The 16464-nt window shown below is 38.3% G+C and overlaps 1 protein-coding gene across 23 annotated transcripts in view; it reads right to left on the bottom strand.

The window, feature by feature from the left end:
- ANK2 (ankyrin 2) overlaps positions 1-16464 on the bottom strand; it is a 710689-nt gene that overhangs the window by 325615 nt on the left and 368610 nt on the right. The window lies entirely within an intron of this gene.

Here is a 16464-nt window from a genome sequence, read left to right as displayed (position 1 = left end):
GTATGGCTTGTCTGGAAACTTCTGTAAAACTTATATTTTAGTAAAATATTTTTTGTTATTCTACTTTGCCTCTGTACAGTTTATTTTACTGTGTTTATTTCATTTTTCCCAACGTGACAATCGTATTTAAAAATTAAAACTGATGGAACATTCTATTTTGGTCTTCACCGTCTGACAAATTGAATGGTGAGAGATAGATTTTGCCAGTCTCTTTTCACTGATGCAAATTTGTATTAAGATATATCACTGAATGGAGTATTTATAAGCTGGCCCTGAGCATGTCTAAAGCATCAGTATGTGACATTTTTTAACTCCTAGAAATTTGAAATAAATGTGTTTGTATTGTCTGATTAGTTAGACGATCATAGAGTCACAGCACAGCACACTTGTGACTGGCTTTGTGTGGGACTTTCACATGTGCCACATTTGTGTCTGGCATTTGCATTATGACCTTGCTCTTATTTCTTGTCTCAAAACTTCATGTGTGAACACTGGTGTGTATTATTAGGAAACACCAATCTGATAATCACTTGGGTTTTGCTGAGGCATTTATGAGTCTTTCTTACAGACCTGCTGAGCAAATCTCAAGCAGCCAGCTTGCATAAGTGTCATCAGAAAGGTTTCTCCCTTAGAAGGCATCATATCTTCAGTTAATGATTCTTACTGTCATCCCTCTAATATTAGCTACGGGAGCTCCTTTTATTCTTTAATTTGATAATCAGCTCTTTTTTCTGCATTGACAGAGTTCCTCCCCCACAAAACTGTTCTTTCCTACCATTACATATCTAATTCCTGATTCTTGTTGTTTTTAAGACATAAATGCAGTCAGTCATAAGTATGTAAATGTTAACCTGTGGGTTGGAACCTTTGTCTCTTTCAGTTTAAGGTAATGTATATTGTAGCCCATCTGAATTTTCCCCACTCTTATTCTTGTAACTTCTGGAGTTTCTTCAGAATGTGGTGTATTTTATTGTGCTCCTATGTAAGATGAAGCATTATCTATTAAAATTACATTTTCAACATAAAAAAAGATAAAGTGATACAGAACATGAAGGTAATTTTGATCATACTACATCTCAAATAAAAGGTTTCTTCGTGTCTTAAGTAACGTAAATCAAGTACATTGTTCCCCCTTACTGTCAAAAAGGTATTTCAAATTTGTCAACCTGAGTATTTTATCTCTTCTATCTTCTTCTGTAATACAAAAGCTCTTAGCTCCATTTTATATGGGAATGCAATAAAGTCATTGACTAGTCACAGTTGTAAAAATTCACTGATAAATTATGGAGGAGAAATGATACAAACTCCCCACTTTCTAAGATAAAACCTGACATTGACCCATGCAGCAGATTTTCAACAGGACAACTGTTATCTAATATTTCTCAGCCTAGTGAATGACCTCAAAATGGATAGGAACATCCGTTCCTATTTTCTTATTTTCTTTTTTCTTTTTTCTCCTTCCCTCCTTTCCATCTACAATGGTATGTATGGGAAAACAACAACAACAACAACAACAACAACAACAAATTTCTAGCCCAGTAAAGTCAGATACTAATTATAAATTTCTTACAAAAAATGTACTGAACTATTTCCTACAAAAATGCAACATGATCAATAATCAACTATAATGGATTGTACATTTCAATGCTTAGAATATGAAATTCTACAGTGAATAAAAAAATCATTTTCTAATATCATCTCCTTCAGAAAGCTTGCATGATTAAGTGGATTAATCTACAGTTTACTAAGCTTAGGTAATAGCCTGACAATTAGGTTTTAGATAATACTGATACTGGAAGAAAGTTATCAATTCCTAAGAATATAATGCCTACAGCAATGTTTTTTCAAAATGTAGTATTCTTAGATCCAATAAAAGAATCTCCTGGAATATTTGTTTCAATGCAGATTCCTGAGCCATTTCCAAGTTACTGAATCAGAATCTCAGTAGAAAGGAATGTCTTAATAATTATTTGTGAATATACAGCCTTTTCTTGAATCAGAGGCACTGTTGGAAAATAGCCATTCATAAAATATTCTGCCATTTAGCAAAATCTCTCTGAATCACTATTTACAGTTATGTGTTAACTTCAGATTAAAGAGGTAAATAATGCTTAAGCATCTATGCTAGACCCTCTCCCTATGTACATCAGGTCTATTCTGGCATCCAGGTTTCCATGTATGAAGTTTCACAGGCCCCTGTCTTTCTTTCCCATCTGCCATATGCCACCAAACCCACATGTAGTAGGATGGCAGTGGTATAGTATAGTGGATTATAATGGGTTTTCAGAGGTGATTTTGAGGACATCTATTTGAAAAGCAAACACAATATTATCAAGGTCTAAAGTAAAAAGATCTTCATTCAGGACATGAGGATTGGAACTGAAGAGGAATACCTCTGAAAGTCACATGAATTTAAATGTATTAATCATGCTTAAGGAAATTATCATATGGGAAAATAAGGTGTGATAGATATTTTTAAAATCTGATAAAAAGACACAATTATTGCCTATCAATATTATATATTGTTCTCATTCACAGTCAAGTATAATTTAATTTATTGAAACATGTGCTTACTTCTCTACTGTCCTCAGTTGATTATAACTGTATAGTTGAAATAGTAATTTAGATACAAAAGTAGTATTTCTCAGACTTTAGTGTATATACAAAAATCTTTCTAAAATGCAGATTTTGATTCTTAGGTCTGGGGTGGGGCCCAAGATCCTATATTTCTAACAAACTACAGATAATATGAATGCTGGTGATCTGAGGACCACACACTGTGAATAGCAAGGTGCATTTTTACAACCATTTTTAATTGAAGTATAGTTAATTTACACTGTTGTCTAAAGTACATTTTTAAATCTATACCTACTGCACCATACATAAGGCACTTTCAACTTTGTGGTTTTAGGAGTAATGTTAAGAGCATGAGAAAAAAAAGTTGTTGAAATATCCCACCATTTCATAAATGTATCTGGACTCTTACTAGCTAGCCAAAAATTACAAATCCATGGTACTTTTCATAATAGCAGTCAACCCCATACTACTTTTCTCAAAATATGCATTAGCTACTCAGTGTTCACAGAGCTGGCCCCATTCTTTCTCATCCTTGACTTTGACTCTCTTCCTGGACACCCAACTTTGCCAGTCAAAATTTTACACATTTAAAGTCCATTGAAATATTACCTCCTTCATGAAATTTTTCCTGATGGCCTCAATAGAATGTAATTTCTCCTCCTTCCAACTTCTCATACTTATCAAATAGACAAATGATATAAACACTGTCCTTTGAACATCTACTTGGACTTGGCCATCTACCTTTTCACTTCCTTTAGACCAGTTGTTCTTTCTCAAATCCAGTGGCACATTATGCATATGGGGAGACATATGACAGAAACTGAGGCCACAAGCCTCACCTAAGACTAATTAAATCACAATTTCTGGGTAGTGAGACCCAGGCATCAGAATTGTTTTAAATTTCTGGGATTCATGGCACCACAGTTGAGAATCACCATCTTAGATAGTAGGCTCTCCAAAGGGTTGCACTAGGTCTTAGGCATAAGCATTTATAATAGTATACTCAATTCAACTCAATAAATATTTACTAAGGGCCTTGAACACTTAATAGTAGGCACTTAATAAATACACATCAAATTGAACATTTAAATTTGTCATAGTTGAACACTGGGAAGAAAAGGAAAGCACATTAATCAAACATTTTAATTCTTCACAACACATTCTTAGGTGATAGACTATCAAAACAGACAAAATCCTTTGTATAAAAAAATTTTGAAATTGCTGATCTATTCCTCAACTCCTCTGCCATCACATGTTCACTCTGTAGATTAAGATTTTCCATAAGACTGCATCCAATTTACTCTTCTTTTTTCAGAAAAGCACTTTTCTCCTCTCTTCAAGTTGAATACATATTACAAATCATTAATGGAATTTGCAGCAGCAACCATACTGGAAATAATCAGCTGACATCCAAGGTAGGGCACACTTTTTGCTGCTGTCAAACAAAATTAATCACAAATTTCCAGCATGCTGAGTAGAGGCGGCCTGGGCTCCATCAGATGAGGTGTTTCTACAGCCTGGCAGCCATCAATGACCAGCAGGAGAGCCAAGCTGTTTTCAGAAAACACCGCAATGGGTTTCTGTATCTTCTCTTCTTTTCTTTCTTCTTTTCAATTCCTAAGGGAGAATCTCCTGGCAATGTACCCAGGAGATTCCAATGCCATGGAAACAAGGAAGTGGAGTGTTTGAAAACCTGGATGTAGGAAAGAATGCCATTCTCCTTGCTTTGTTCTACCTCTGCGTTATAGTCTTTTGCAGAGGACTCGGGGAATTATTTAAATAATTCAGGCTGAGTCCTAGTTTCACCTGAGTTATACAGATGATCCAGGTATACTAGGTTGCCCTGGACATATTACCCAGGTATACCTATTCTAGTATTCTTCAGTATTATTTAGTACAGATCTAAGTTGTATATGCTCAATCAACAATGAGTTAACTTACTCATTATTTAAAAAATAGGGCTTCCCTGGTGGTGCCGTGGTTGAGAGTCTGCCTGCCAATGCAGGGGATGCAGGTTCCTGCCCCGGTCCAGGAAGATCCCACATGCCACAGAGCGGCTGGGCCCATGAGCCATGGCCGCTGAGCCTGCGCGTCCGGAGCCTGTGCTCCACAACGGAAGGGGCCACAACAGTGAGAGGCCCACGTACCGCAAAAAAATAAATAAACTGCCAGGTATCGTGCAAAACTCCAAGAATCGACACAGTGGAGAAAATAGGCAGGTCTACGAACAGTACATTTCAATTGTCATAAATTGTATAACAGAGTTTGAATAGGGACACTCTAATATTTTTAATTACAGCACCCAATAAACAATAGACATGTACTTTGGGAGCTAGAAAGGAAGGACAGCAAAAAAATTTTTCTTGAAGTAACTGTTTTTTTTTAAGAAAAAAGAAAGAACAATCAAAGTCTTCATGGTAATTTCTTACACTTACATTTTGGTTGAGTGTTGACTAAGGCATTGTTATTGCCTAAACAACCTCCCTATACAACTCTCTGAGGTGATCTCACACCCCATGCCCCCCAGTACCTCTAAGGAAATAATCTTCTAATTTTGAGAATACCTCGTGCTTACTTTATTTGAACATCACAAAGGCCAGTCTAGCAAGAAGACTGACACTTGAACACCTGGATAGACTGGCACTTGAACTCTGCAGCATTCATAATACAGTTTTCCGGTACTTCCCTGGTGGTCCAGTGGTTAAGAATTCGTCTTGCAATGCAGGGGACGCTGGTTTGATCCCTGGTCAGGGAACTAAGTTCCCACATGCCGCGGGGCAACTAAGCCCATGCGCTGTAACTACTGAGCCCGCACGCCACAGCTGGAGAGAAGCATGTGCACCGTGATGAAGACCCCAGGCGCCGCAACTAAGACCCGATGCAGCCAAAAAGTAAATAAATATTTTTTTTAAAAAAACACACAGTTTTCCCCCAGAAATTCAACTGTCTATGTTGCTTGAGTTTGCTTGTTATATGACTCCATACAACTGAATCTCTGATTCATTCCTGCCCGCTAGAGATGCCCTAGACAGAGGATCTGGTTTGAGCACATAAAGACTGTTACAGAAGCTGTGTCTTATTGGCCTTCTTTCCCATACTAAGTAACCCTTAGGTTATCATGAAGCCAGAGCCCCCTCCTACTTATATCAATAGGACGATGGTAAAAGTGTTGGTAAAAGTGGGGGGTTAGTTGGTAAATGCCCCCTCAAGGTACTTGTCTTTCTGTCTGATCTCTTTGGCTGTACAGTGCTGATTTTATTAAAAAGATGGGAGGGGTAAGATGTACCGCTATCTAAGCCTAGACCAGATTATAAAGCTATTATGGCAACAAAAAGGAAGCAGTTAATCCTACCAGGGGTGCGGGTAGTGAGTAGGGAAGAGTAAATATGTTAGTGGATCAAGGAAAGAGGAAGCCTGGTTAAGGAGAAAGTGGATTTAAATTTGGAAGGAGGTTTTCTGGCAGCCAAGGTAGGTTACAGTCCAGGTAAGGTACAAGATATGAAATATACGGAGATGTTCACAAAGTCCTGCCTGAGCCCTTGGTCTGAATAGTGAACTGTACTATGCATTTCTTTTTTTTTTTTTTTTTTTTTTTTTTTTTTGCGGTACGCGGGCCTCTCACTGTTGTGGCCTCTCCCGTTGCAGAGCACAGGTTCCAGACGCGCAGGGTCAGCAGCCATGGCTCATGGGCCCAGCCGCTCCGCGGCATGTGGGATCTTCCCGGACCGGGGCACGAACCCGTGTCCCCTGCATCGGCAGGCGGACTCTCAACCTCTGCGCCACTAGGGAAGCCCTGTACTATGCATTTCTATAGCACTCTTTAAAAATATGTAGCATGGCCTTCATCGCAGTGAACTGTAAATGCTGTTTATTATCTAGCCTACCACCCTGTCAGCTGACTGACGTTGGAAATCATGCTATTGTATCTGCCAGTCCCTGTCTCTAATCTGAGTGAAAAGACATCAGGCCTAAGCTTCTGTCAGCTCCTATTTCATTTAGGCTTTATTTTTAAGTAAATGTGAGGCAATTAAGACATGTACAATATACATGAGAAGCAGTCATTATTTTAGGACTATGGGATGGTTGTCATCTCAATTTAAAGTGGACTCAATCTTATTCTTAGGGCTTTCTCCTGTCTATTATTTCTTTCTAAAAAAATCTAACTAGACATTCTTGGCTATCACTTCTCTGGGGTGTGATAGTGTCCTTTATCCATCACCATTACTGTCATCAAAACTGGATGTTATGATAGGTACCAAGGGTTTACTAAGCAAGTAAATATAAGCATTTCATATGTCCCAAGGGCTTATTGTCTTATACAGAAAAGACCAAGGCAGAATGGAAGGTTAATGACATATGCCATAAATTAATTAGTATGTAAGGGTTTTCAAGAGACTCAGTGCATTCAATGGCAGCAGAGAGTAAAGTCGGGAAAGTTACACAAGGGAATGGGGCACGGGATCTCTATTCAAGGACATGTAGTACAGTCTGACTGAGTAGGAATGGTTGCTGCAGAAGAAAATAAAGAGTGTTTAATTGGTTGATTTTGAAATTGTAGTGATAGACTTACAGGGCAAATAAATATTCTGTCTTTCAGACAAATGCAGTGCTTTCCTGATATAGCAAAACCAAGCAATTCAAGTAACTGCATTTTCGCTGGAATTCAAACTCAGAGTCACTAAGTTTAGTTGGAATCAGATGAAAAAATTCAAACAGTGGCAATGTGATTTGTACTGATTAGTCCCAGAGTAAAGGATGCCAAGTATTCATGTGCTTAGAGAATCAGCACTACACTTCTAATTAGAACTCACAATTTCATGAACTCTAGTGATGCCGAGACTTTTATTTATTTATTTATTTATTTTGCGGTATGCGGGCCTCTCACTGTTGTGGCCTCTCCTGTTGCAGAGCACAGGCTCCGGACGCGCAGGCTCAGTGACCATGGCTCACAGGCCCAGCCGCTCCGCGGCATATGGGATCTCCCAGACCGGGGCACAAACCCGCGTCCCCTGCATCGGCAGGCGGACTCTCAACCACTGCGCCACCAGGGAAGCCCATGATGAGACTTTTAAAATAACAAAGTGACAATGTTTGCATTCTAGGAATAGAGCTCAGTAGAGGACAAAGGAAAGCAGATCTGCTTTGTCTAGCAGAAGGGAAAGCATTCCACGACAAGAGAAATGAATAATAGTACATTTTAATTTGGAGAATATAAAATGTCTCTCGAGCAGAAAGGCATGGAGAGGAGAATTTATGTGCCAATCCTCAGCAGTGTCCACCCAGGATGAAGAACAAAATAGACAAGTGGTGTAAAGACTGACATGTGGGCTGACCCTTGACACAAGAGGGTCATACGAAGCCACAATATTGACCAGAACATCCAGCTGGGATTAACCAGAACATCCAGCTGGGCTTGGGATAAGATGGGTTAGATTATTCCGGTCAAGTGTCAATACAGAGGGAGATAATACCAATTTACAGCACAGTGTAAAGCTATAAAGGCCCCACACCTAGAAAACAAGATGAAAGGGAGGAGGAGGTTACCAGAGTCAAACAGAAGAGAGAACTCTGGCAGTAGCACTGAAGGTAGAATACTCATGCATCCTTGAGGGAGGCCAGAGAAGGAGGAATGAATAGGGACTGTGGTAAAGGTAGAAGTGATGAGTTACAGGAACACACTGGATATTCAGTATGAGAAAGAACAATGAGCCACATGCAGTCCCCAAGGTTAAAGAGAAACATTACCCTTTAATGGAAAAGTTTAGCATAAACGATGATGCAATAAAGAGATGAGCAGTTCTTTCTTGTCCTATTTAGTTTCATTCGGTAGCAAAATACTCCGTTTGAGATATCATATAGTTGTGTCAAAGGCCAGATGCATTATCTGACTTTTAAAAGACTGATTACAATAGGGAAGTCTCATGAACGTATGTGGATCTTTGATTGTGTTATCCCTTCTCTTACTAAGTACATCTTCTCCTCTCCCAGCCTTCCTGAGGCGTGTAGCTGTTGCTAATCGTCCACTGTAGCCCGTGCTGGAGACCTGGATGACAGCTTGCTCTAATTTGGCTTATTTGATGGCTTGTGCCAATAAATTCTAAAATTCGGCTCTCCAGGTGGCAAGGCTGTTTTGTAACAAATTGCTGGCTAATTAGGGCATAAATGTTCTTTTCTTCATTTCTCCCTGACCTTGCTGATTACATGCCCAGCATCCTCCCTCCCTCCTTGTTCTACAGTATCCCCTGTGATCTGTTCACATCGCTTATTCCTTCTAGGACTTTGATCTTCATTTCCAACTTTCTTAATCTGTTGAATCTGATATCACTTACTTGATTTTATATCTTTTCAGTGTTTCCCTAAATCTAGAGTGGTACTTTATTATTTATTTATTATAAAATTGCCTACATTTTAGGACTCTTAGCCATGTCATTATTCTCTTGGTGACAAATATACAATCATATGAGTCATTTCTGATCATTCTCTCGATGCTCATTTGATATCAAACTCTAATCTGAAATCTGGGAAATACATGCAGGTGCTTCTCTAGGCACTTTTCTAATCCATTACTAAAATAGTATATTTTTATTTGCTTTTCATCATATGTTATCAAGTTAAAATTTTCCAAAGTTTTTAGGGGATGCCTATTTGTATGACATTCACAATACAGCAACTGGTAGAAGCAAACAAGAGTAACACAAGTTTAAAGGACTTCCAGCGACCTCTAGTTTGCAAATTATTTTAAAATAACAAAGTAAATATTCTTATAATAATTTCCATCACCACTTACATGTGACACATCCAGTATATACAAAACTAATTGCCTCAATTTTGTGTATCTTTACAGTTCTTTCATTGTGTAAGAGAAATTCACAATGAAGGCAGGAAAAGCTTAAAGATTTTTTATCAGCTAGTCATAGGCAATTAATAGCAGATTTGTTTTTTTGCAAAGACGTGGCTATAAAGTTCAGATCTTTCCAACACTCCGGAGAAAACTGAAGAAAAATATCACAGAAAGAGATGATTTATTTTGGGTTTCTTTGGGAATAGTTGCCCAAATCATCTCTTTAACTTGTGATCTTTAATGATCTCTTTAATTTAGGAATAACTGCCCAAATGATATACTTAATGCCCCAACCGTACAGACTCATAACAGTATGCTTAGAAAATCAACTAGCATTACTCAATGGCCCCAAAGACACAATGACTGTGTGACCAATGGACAGGAGAACAAGCTTGGTCCACCTAACCAGGGAGAAACATGTGACCAGTTAACTTATTTTCACTGTGGCCATGCAGCCTGGGTGAAAAACCAGGCAACTTTAGACTCATGGTTTGGGTTAGCATATGCAAAGGGCAGCCTTAGAGGAATACATGTTAGAATCTAAGCCTGGCACTCTTATGTGGGGAAATCATACCTGGAGGCAAAGATGAGCATGTACTCTTTCCCAGCTCTCCTAGGAGCTCTTCTATCTCCTTTTGTTGTTTCTATCCTAACAATTTCTTTCTTAGCCTTTCTTGTAACTACAGGTGTCGCTCCAAGACTGTCCTCTATCTATGAGTGATTTCATTACTTCTCATGATTTCAACCTCACCACACTGATGGTTCTTAAAATTATACCTGTCCTGATCTTTCCCTCAAGTATCACACATCAAATGCTTGTTGGACTTTTCCCTCTGCATGTTCCACAGGCACCATGAGCCCTACAGGTGAAAATCAGAACCCAGCCCCTTTCCCTCTGAACCTGCTCCTCTGCTATTAGCTCTGTCAGTTGCTAGTACCAACAGCCACCAAATCACCAGAATTGGACACCTAGGAGTCACTTTTCACTCTTACTCTTCCCCCACTTCACCTCACCACTACGTCCACTCAGTGGCTTAATCAGACTCATTTACCTTTATCTGTCCCTTCCTCTCCACAGCTACCACCACTACATCTTAGTTTATTCCAAGATCACATCTCCCAAGTTTTATAGCTCCCTAAATAAACTCTGTCTCTAGGCTTTCCCATTCTCTGCAGTCTCCACAGTGATGGAAAAAATAAATCTGGTCATGTCACCCCACTGCTTAAAGCCTTTTAAAGTCTCCTCTTTAAATATACAACATACAGTCCAAGCTCACTACCATGAGGCACAATAGCTTTACTTCTGCCTCATGTATCATATGCTCTACTTGCTTTTCATTTTATAATCTAGCAACAGAAAACCTACATGATGCTCACTATTGCCAAGGCTTATTCTATGCACTTTACATATATTAACTCATGTAATTCTCACGGAAACTCTATTAGGCACGTTCTGTAATTATCTCAGTTTTTACATATGAGGAAACCGAGACTCAGAGAAGCTAAATTATTTGTCCAAGCTTACACACCTCGCACACGTCAGAGCCACTGTCCCATTCCAGACTCCAACCTCAGCCCCAATATGCCCTCCTTTCCAGGGTGTGCAGGCCTGTTTTCACTTCCCCATGACATGAGTCATGCTCTAACTTCTGTCAGAAATGCTTCTGTTGCACCTGTGCCTGGATCACTCCTACTTATCCTTTAAAGCTCAGCTCAGTCATCAGAACTTGCAGGAGTTCTTGTCCGGTCTTTTCTGTGCTCTTGTACTAGACTATGCACATTTCCATCATGTCAGTTATCATGTAATAAAATAATCATCTATTAAATGAGGGAGACATATTCCTGGGCCTCAAGGAATTAGTATTCTATATTTTGTATTTTGCACCACACAATGTCCTGCCATTAAGAAGCATTCAATAAATGTGTGTTGAGAGAAGAATTAATAATACATGGATGAATAAAGAATACCCCCACTAGTAACCAAGACCCTTTCTTAATAAGAGTACCACAACAACGGAATTTTAAGCACTCACAGAATGGGTCCAGTAGCCCCTAGAGTCAGCTTACAAAAACTGTAAGAGGCCTAAGTGTGTGTGTGCGTGTGTGTGTGTGGGTCTTGTGGGGGGAGGACAACATGAATCAAGGTAGGAAGAGATTAAAAATTGAAGCTACACAGACTGTTCGGTAAAACCAGCACCTTTATAAGATGGATATGTGTTAATGGTTCAACAAATCCATATACAGTTTCCTAATAATGCTTTGATTTTGGCTACCTTTTCAGTTTGTTTTAAAGTTCTAATTTTAAAAGGTCTTAAAGTATCATAGGGCATCCCTGGTGGCACAGTGGTTGAGACTGCCTGCCGATGCAGGGGACACGGGTTCGTGCCCCAGTCCGGGAAGATCCCACATGCCACAGAGTGGCTAGGCCCGTGAGCCATGGCCACTGAGCCTGCACGTCTGGAGCCTGTGTTCCGCAACGGGAGAGGCCACAACAGTGAGAGGCCCACGTACCGCAAAAAAAAAAAAAAAAAAAAAAAAAGTATCATAAAATATATACCTGGACCCGGCGGACACCAGAGTCATGACTCCAGCAAAGTAGCCCCCCTTTTACACATCCCAGCTGAAAAACAGCCCTAGATTGGGAGCACTAGTATAACACGTTCTCATGAAGCATTTGATTAGCAAATATCAAGAAATTAGCTTTTGCATAAAAACCTTGCAAATGAAAATTGGCACATCACTTGGTGTTAGAAACATGGCCTGTCCTCACTGTCAAGCTGACCTGAGTCTCCTTCATAAGCAGATAAGGGGCCTTTGTAAAGCTGTACCTCGCTCAAAATCAACATTTAAATACTCTTTTAACTGCTAGGCTTTGACTGCTCTTTAAGATGACCTCTAAGCAATAGAAAGATCACTGTTCTACGGGTCAGGAGACCTTAAGTCTAGGCCCACATCTGCCCTTAATGACTTACATGATTTTGGTATTTGGTTTCTCTGCATCTCGGTTTCCTCATATAAAATAAGACATTGGGATTTTGAAATTTTAAGCTAATTCTAGCTCTATTTTAAGCTACTTGGAGCCCTACAAGTTTATACTCTCGAAGAAACTAGTATGAATCACACAGTAAATTCACTTGCATGCATACACACATCAACACACAAACACTCTCAAAAGAGAGAGAGAGAGAAAGAGAGAGAGAGATTGAGGGTTCGTAAATATATTGGTTTTGCAATAATAAAAATATTACCTTTATTATACACATAGGATAGGTGCTAAGGATATTTAAGAGGTATTACATTTGATTACATTTCAATTCTAAAATTGTTTATTTGTTAGAGGTTCTACAGATGCACAGAAAATGAATTGCAATTTATGACTTAGATCATAAATAAAAGACTGTTTACTTCCCAAAGAACCATACAAGGCCATAGTGTTCACACTAGTCTGGATTTTCTAAAAACGGGGAAAATGAGGGGCTTCTGGCATGGGAAAAACAAAAGATGGCTGTGTGCCACACCAGAGTATAGAGCCCTCCTGGTTAATCCTGGCTGAATCCTGACTGGCATGCCTGCTGTTACGTATATACTCACTGAACAATTGGCATCTGCATATGGGAAACACGACTAAAGCAAGCACAAAATCCTATCATCATGATAAGCCCCTAGGAGTATTGTTGAGGGAACTTAATCCACACAGAGAGATGGATGAGGTAGGTGGAAGGGACCTTTTTTTTTTTTTACTGTTAGACTCACAGCAAAATCCACTATGTCATATCAAACTGTAAAGGGTTTCAAATTCATAAAGAATTAATGAGGCAAAATTTCTCAAAAATAAGTAATATACATCTTTAACACCAAAAAGCAAAACAGCTTAAATTGGACCACACTGCAAAGAGTTCCAAAAATGACTTTCCATGGAAGGAAAGCCATTTGTACTGTACATATCTACTGAAAAAAAAACAAAACAAAAAAACCCCTTTTTTTGTGCTTTTGAAAAAAATCATATTTCAGTTTAATGTTTTAGGTCAACCACAAAATATAACGTTGTACTAAAATGAGCTGAGTGGTGAGCACTCCATAAATAAAGTGACATATGAACCATCAAATGAAATACAGAAGCAGAAAAATATTTTTCCCTTTACAACCTAAACAAATTCTAATGTATTTAGTTGAAAATTAGCAAGAACTGGGGGCTTCCCTGGTGGCGCAGTGGTTGAGAGTCCGCCTGCCGATGCAGGGGACACGGGGTTCATGCCCCGGTCCGGGAAGATCTCACATGCCGCGGAGCAGCTGGGCCCGTGAGCCATGGCCGCTGAGCCTGTGCATCCGGAGCCTGTGCTCCGCAACGGGAGAGGCCGCAACAGTGAGAGGCCCGCGTACCACAAAAAAAAAAAAAAAGAAAATTAGCAAGAACTATCATAATGTCTACTCAAGGTAGATTGGAGGTTTCTTTTTCAGCCTTACTTTTATATTTGCTTTGAGTTTGGTTTCATAATTTTAAAGGTAGAAATATTTTATTATGAGACAAAATATCATTTTCCATAATTCAGTTCTTTGATTTCCAAATTTACATTAATTTTCAAGAATTTTTAAAATTAAAATATAAAAACAGCTATCTATAACTGCCAGCAACTGAAAATAGTCTCTAATAAATATCATAGATGTAGATTACTATTTACCAGTTTATTTGGTCTTCCATCTTCTCCCAACTGAGAAAGTGGTCACAAAAAACAGAAAATGTTTTTTGATTGTGACTAAAAGCAGTTCTTTTTCCAATGGAAAATGACATATCTGCATCATTAAAGAAATACAAACTTTGACTAGATACATAGTGAAAACAAACTCAAGAACTACAACAAATTTTCTAAGAAAGTAATACTGAAGTCCACCTTTCTCAGAATGTCTTATTTTAATAATGACTGTTATCAAATATTATCTTATCTGCAATATTGGCTGCAGATAAGATTTTACTAAATGATAACTGAATACTATCACTTAGAAAACATGGCAAATTTTGTGGTATCTTTTGCTATTATTTGGTAATATCCAAAGATTTATTATACACACACATATATATGAATACATGTTCATATATATTCCACTGGATGTATTTTTACCAAATCTCATATTCAACTTCAAAATGTTAGCTTCAAGTAGAAATTACACTATAGAACTTGAATTTTGGTCAGCTATAACACAGACACTTATCATCTGTTACCTAAGTTGGTATAAGCACCTCATTTCCTCAAGGTCACTTTAGGGTCAACAGACATAATTACTTTTCATTGTGGCAGGCCTATGGAAAATAATCAAATTAGTACTGTAGAAAGAAAAAGCAAAATATCAATTCTATTTTTAAATATGTCAGCTATACAGCCTTGAAATTACTGGATAAATAATAGGTGAATATGTACTTGACAACTGCCATTGAACAGAGGCAAGGGATCATTCTCATACCCCAGAATATTCAGTATATGGAAAAATATAGTCAGCCATATCTGCCTAAGTATCAATCACCCCCATGAGGTACTTATTTGTATCAAAAACATTCTAGGAGTTCCATGTTGGATCACATATTCTCAGTTTACTGAATTATTCATAACTGTTCATTTCTTCAATTCATACAGTGTTAAATAATCTCTACTCAAAATAAGGCTCTTCTGGAGGTTTAAAAAAAAAGTACTCTGAAAGGGTGATATGCATTCATATAGAAATATACAAAGAGCTGTATAGTCAGGAGAGAATATAACAAGATCTAAACTCATTGATCACCTTGAAATGAATTTGAGAAACCATTCCAAAGAGTAAAACTTCCAAAATGCAAACTAACATTACTTTCTTTATTACAAAGTATTAAGGCAAAATGTACATGATATTTGAATTATAGATTAGGCCATCTAGGGACTTCCCTGGTGGTGCAGTGGTTAAGAATCCACCTGCTAATGCAGGGGACATGGGTTCGATCCCTGATCTGGGAAGATCCCACATACCGCAGAGCAACTAAGCCCATGCGCCACAACTAGTGAGGCTGCATGCCACAACTACTGAAGCCCACGTGCCTAGAGCCCATGCTCCACAACAAAGAGAAGCCATCACAGTGAGAAGCCCACACACTGCAACGAAGAGTAGCCCCCACTCTCCACAACTAGAGAAAGCCCCTGTGTAACAATGAAGGCCCAATGCAGCCCAAAAATAAATAAATAAATATTTTTTTTTATTTTAAAAAATAAATAATAATAGATTAGGCCATCCCATGATAATCTCTACATGACCCTTGACTCCTGGGTTTAAACTTGAGACAGCCATGATAGATCCTGGCATACACAGATGAAAGTAGCCAAACCCACCCTAAGGGGAAGGAAGCCTGTTTGAATATTTGGAAATTCAATTTATAGCTTCTAAGTTAATAATCCAGCTGTAGACAAGAATCTAAAATCTATACATGGCATATCACTAGGTTTAGAATGAGGATAATTCATTATAGAAACTTTCTATGACAACAACAATAGTGAAGACACTTCAAACATCCAGGCAGCTATGAGTTAGAGTATGGTTATAACTTTTTTTTTAAATCAAAAGTTTCTAAGCCATTTACAATATATCATAGCTGAAACTCAGAGTAATACAAATGTGTATGTACATGTGTATAGAATTTTTTCCTAAACTCTTTGACATTGTTATAGGCAGCCTACAAAAAGTATATCCTAATAACATTTTTGAAAAGAAAAATTAAGGAAAAAATACTTCCATTCAGCTAATTGTCTTCACATCTGGATAAATTATAAATAAAATGTTGTAAAAATATAATCATCCCTTAAAATTATTATCAGAAAGAAGCAATAAGGAAAGGAACTTCACTATTTCATTGGACGCTGGCCAGTGACTCAGAAAATTGTCCATGAGTAGTTCTTTATCTGATCAAGGCATTCTGTCAAAGTAAGAGTAAGTTCCCAAACCACATATACTTGCTGTTGCCTAAGAATTACCTTTACAAATCAGGCATGGAAGCCATTTCGGGTCAGGCCATCTGGAAGAATTTGCAGGTG

This window comes from Mesoplodon densirostris, chromosome 1 (genome assembly GCF_025265405.1).
Source record: "Mesoplodon densirostris isolate mMesDen1 chromosome 1, mMesDen1 primary haplotype, whole genome shotgun sequence".
In the NCBI taxonomy this organism is placed as follows: Eukaryota; Metazoa; Chordata; class Mammalia; order Artiodactyla; family Ziphiidae; genus Mesoplodon; species Mesoplodon densirostris.
Note: the sequence above shows the minus strand (reverse complement) of the source record. Positions and strands in the feature narration are given on the sequence as shown.